The sequence below is a fragment of the Cebus imitator genome, unplaced genomic scaffold (assembly GCF_001604975.1).
Source record: "Cebus imitator isolate Cc_AM_T3 unplaced genomic scaffold, Cebus_imitator-1.0 Scaffold520, whole genome shotgun sequence".
Taxonomy (NCBI): Eukaryota; Metazoa; Chordata; class Mammalia; order Primates; family Cebidae; genus Cebus; species Cebus imitator.
The window spans coordinates 131,223-136,190 of NW_016107835.1; positions in this window are offsets into that span (position 1 = coordinate 131,223).

Consider the following 4,968-nt stretch of genomic DNA (forward strand, 5'->3'; position numbering starts at 1 on the left):
AAAAAAAAAAAAAAAAAGAAAAGAAAAGAAAAGAAAAGGTGGTGGAAGCAACCCCAATGTCCATCAACATATGAATAAATAACAAAATGAGTATATACATATGATAGAATAGTATTCAGCAATGAAAAAGGAATGAAGTTCTGATACATGCTTCAACATGGGTGCACACTGAAAACAGTATGCTAAGTGAAATAGGCCTGACACAAAGGACAAATAGTTTATGATCCTACTTATGTGAAATATCTAGAAAAGGCAAATTCACAGTGACAGAAAGAAAATTAGTAGTTACCAGCATCTGGGGTGGGGGTGGGAATGGGGAGTTATAGCTTAATGCTTACAGAGTTCCTACTTGGGTTGATCAGAATGTTTTGGAAATGGTTAGTGATGATGATCATACAACATTGTGAATATAATTAATGCCACTAAATTGTACACTTAAAATAATTAAAATGGCAAATTTTGTGCTATATATATTTTTACTGCAATAAAAAGGAGAGGAGAGGTGGTTAAATTGGATGAGAAAGAAATGAAAACAATGAAAATAACTTCCCAGTTGCAAAAATAAACCCCAAAACTTGAAAATGCAAACTAACCTATTGTGACATGAGGAAATTTTGAGGGGTGATGGACATAATCATTATGTTTATTATGATGATGTCATATATACATATACAGACATGTGTATATATACATATGTGTATATTTGTATATATGTGTATGTGTAGATACACACACATATAAATGGGGGGAGAGAGAGAGAGAGAGAGAGACAGAGAGAGAGAGTCATCCCTTGGTATCCACAGAATGTTGATTCCAGAAGCTCCCACAAATACCAAATCCAGAGATGCTCAAGTCCCTTATGTAAAATGGCATAATATTTGCATATAACCTATGTACATCCTCCCATATACTTTAAATCATCTCTAAATTACTTATAATACCTAACACAAGGTAAATGCTATGTATTTTATTTGCATTATTTGTATTGCTGTATTGTAATTTTTAAATTTTATTCTTTTGAATATATTTAATTTGAAGCCCGTGGAATTTTTGGATGTGGAACCCACAGATACGGAGGACCAACTGTATGTATATATGTGTATACGTCTGGATTATTAAATTGTACATTTTAATATGTGTAGCTTATTATATACCAGTTATACCCCCACCAAAATATTTTTTTAAATTAAACTTATTACAAATCAGTTTTATGAAAGATTTTGGGTCTATGGTAATAACAGGGTAGAAGATAGACCCAGTCTCTGCTACCATGGAGGTTACATCCTAGTAGGGGAAATAGGCTTTAATCAAATAATCACATAAACCACTGCATATTATAAATCGAGATATGTTCTAGGAAGAAAAATTATGTGGAGTTCTGAAAGCATATTTATGTGGGGTCTCTTCTAGTCTGAGATTGATTAGGGAAGGCTTTTGTAAGCAAATGTCCTTTGAATTGAGGATTGATAGATGAATAGGCATTCATTCCATGTGGATTAAAGGAGAGGAAGGGACGGAGAAGGGGAAAGATTTTCAGTACAGGGAATAGTTTATGCAAAGGCCCTGAGGTATAAAAGTGCTTGGCATGTTTGAAGAACAAAATGAAGGCCCGTGTAGCTAGGGCATAGTCACTAAGAAAGGCTGCTAAAAGGAAAGACTGAAAAAGTAGGCATACTCAGATCATGCAGTATCATATAAACCATATAAAGATTTGAGTCTTTATCTTAAGAAAAGTGTGAAGCCATTGAATGGTTTTAAATAGAAATGTAATGTTAACTTTGAAAGGAAAACTCCGGCTGCTATGTGAACTGTAGGACAAAAGTAGAGTGAAAGAAACCAATCAGGAAGCCCTTGCCCTGCTAGACAGTACTAGATTTTCACTAACTAGTATTCACAGCAGTGTTTGGGAGAGATTTTGTGATTGGAATTAGCATCAGTGAGCAGCAGCTCTGAAGTCTGCACAGAGTGTCTTAGGGTCACCTGAATACCAGCACCCCCCACAACACTCAGCCGCCAGAGTTGAGCAAAAACAGAAGCTGCAATTCTGACCTTTTCCTTTTCTTTCTGAGGACCACTCCTCACATCCTTTACTCTCCTTGATTACCACACTTCTTTCCCCAGGAGTCTGCTCCTTCTATCTTTCCTCCCTCCCTCTCTACCTTCTTCTCTCTCTACCTGCACTGCCTACCCATCATCCAGTCATAGCAGATGGGTACCTAAGAGTCATCATCCTAGATCAGGAATCAGCAAATATTTTTCTGTAAAGAGTCAGATGGTAAATCGTTCAGGCTTTGAGGGCCACATACAATCTCTGTCACAACAACTCAACTCTGCCGTTGTGGCACAAAACCAACCATAGCCAATATGTAAATGAATGGATGTGGCTGTGTTATAATACAACGCTTCTGCAAACACAAGCAGCGGGCCAGTTGGGCCTGCAGGCTGTAGTTTGATAAGAATAATTGCAAGGCATGACTTTTTCCTTAAAACCCATTCTCTCATCCAATTTATAAAAATACCTTAAATTTGTCTGCTTCTTGCCAACTCCACAACTTCCACCATGGACCAGGCCACTGTCATCTCATGCCTGGACTGTTCATTGCAGTAGCTTCCTGATTGGTTTCTTTCACTCTGCTTTTGTCCTACAGTTCACATAGCAGCCAGAGTTTTCCTTTCAAAGTTAACATTACATTTCTATTTAAAACCATTCAATGGCTTCACACTTTTCTTAAGATAAAGACTCAAATCTTTATATGGTTTATATGATACTGCATGACCTGAGTATGCCTACTTTTTCAGTCTTGTACTAAGAACTCAATTAACATTATAACTTGGATTTTGAGTCATTCTCCACCTTAGTCATAGCTCTTCCTGCTTTGTGTCTTCTGTAAATGTCCCTAACTAAGCCACTGAACAAAAATAATGTTGGTGTGAAAAGAAATCTCTCTTCCTTTCTTACCAGCGTCACATTCAGTTTTCTGAGCTGTCTGAACACTTTGGACACACACATGTATATGCACTGTGGCTACTAAGGTCTCATCCCTTACCTCTGCTGCACTCAGACGATCCAAATTGAGTTACCACTTAGTATAAACGAATAAGCTGTGATCCTATTTTGTGATATCCATTGTTTTAAACCTTTGATATTTGACAGACTTCCTAAAATCAACAAATTATAAAGTATGTCATTTTCTGACCTAATTAATCCTTTAGACATTAGGCAAATGTCTAAATATGACAAGTTTGGCTTATTTGGCATAAAAATCATACAGGAAGCCTTGTCAAATATGTGACAGTGTTTGGCTTTCTTTGGGCTATATTCGTGTAAATGTGTTATTATTATATGTTCCAAAATTATGTGAAACTCCTATAATTCTGATAGGACTTATTTTATGTTATCAGTAATAATTATAATTATTATGCTAAATTATTGGGTGCCACGGAGGTAACAAATTTCCTTGTCAATTGTCTTTAACTGTGGCTGCCCTAAGACTTTTTGTCATCCATAGAGAATACTTATCTTGTTTTGATCTTGTTTAAATAATTATTTTATAATCAGCTATGAAACTCTTATCAGGTGCTCTTAAATGCAAGTTTCTAATTTATCTCTGGAGATTGTCACATTAGAATAGAGGAAAAACTTTCAAGTAGAAGACTGAAGTAATCTTTTTTGACTTTTTGCTTAAGACATTGCTAATCCTTTTATGTTTTCCAGAGTCAAGAAAGCTTTTCTTTTGAACTATTTACAGCTTTTAACAATTGAGTAAAATATATTCCTGTGAACAAAATTTGGAGCATATTGGTTTCTCTCTATCTGATTTGTCTAGAATTTGGAAACTATTTGTGAGTATTCTCAACTTATAGCAGTATAGTTATTTGCATATGTGCCATGAGTATCTGTTTTCTTTTGTAACAGGACACATTTGGAGAAACTGGTTATTTTACCAAGGCTTTCACTGGAATGGTGTGCTTTCTTTAAAGAATCAAAGTTGACTTATAGAACCAATAAAAGCCCCTTGGGAAATCTGGCCTCATACCTTGTCTACACAGTCCCTGTACAAGGTTCCTGACCTATGGTAAGTAAAGAATGTCACTCTCTGAGAGGCCCAGGAGCCCCAAGATATCTTGGGGCCTCAAAAGGAGAGGAATTTGCCCAAATCATAGGTATTTGAGGGTACAAACCCATGGCTGGGCTCAGCTTTAAAAAAGTTTTATATGAGATTTTTTTATGGAACAGAGATCCATCAAAGTCAATTCTAAAAGTCTATGTGAGAAATAATTATTAAATTATAAAATGAACTAAAGTTCATCATGATAGAACTGATTTGCTTATAAAATGAACTTTAGTTCATTTTATAAGCAAATCAGTTCTATCATGATTTGTTTTTAATAAGAATGGGGACTAAAGAGAGAAAAATTATGCTTCAAAAGATGAACTATGGTACACTTGTTAATTGTTCTTGAATTTTTTCTGCAGTTTGGACTAAATCCTAAATTCTTTGTGGGCTACAAGTCCCCAAACAAATGCTTTCAAACCTTTACTTTTAAAACTGGGAATTGCACTCCTTACCCTAATACACATTATTTACCTTGTAGTATGCTGTGCCCTTAAATGTGGTACTAAAACTATAGATGGCAATACTCACACCTTCACCATGCAAGCCTTGGAAGCCCAGTCAGGCCTGCATGAGTATGCTCAGACAGTTGCAAAGTGGTTTCACTCCTCTCACACTGGAGTCAACACCTACCCCACTACACCCCTGATCAGCAGGAAGAAGTTAGAGCAATCTTTGCTCTTTTTTCATCTTCATTAGCCAACACAGTAAGATTAAGGTGTTATAAAACCCAAAGAGGAAGGGATTGAAACCACCTTTGCAAAATTATGCCTGAGACAGTTAAAGAGACTTAACCTAACTGATTCCATCTTGCTTCTAACCACCAAGCTGTCTTTGTTCATTCCTGGGTGTA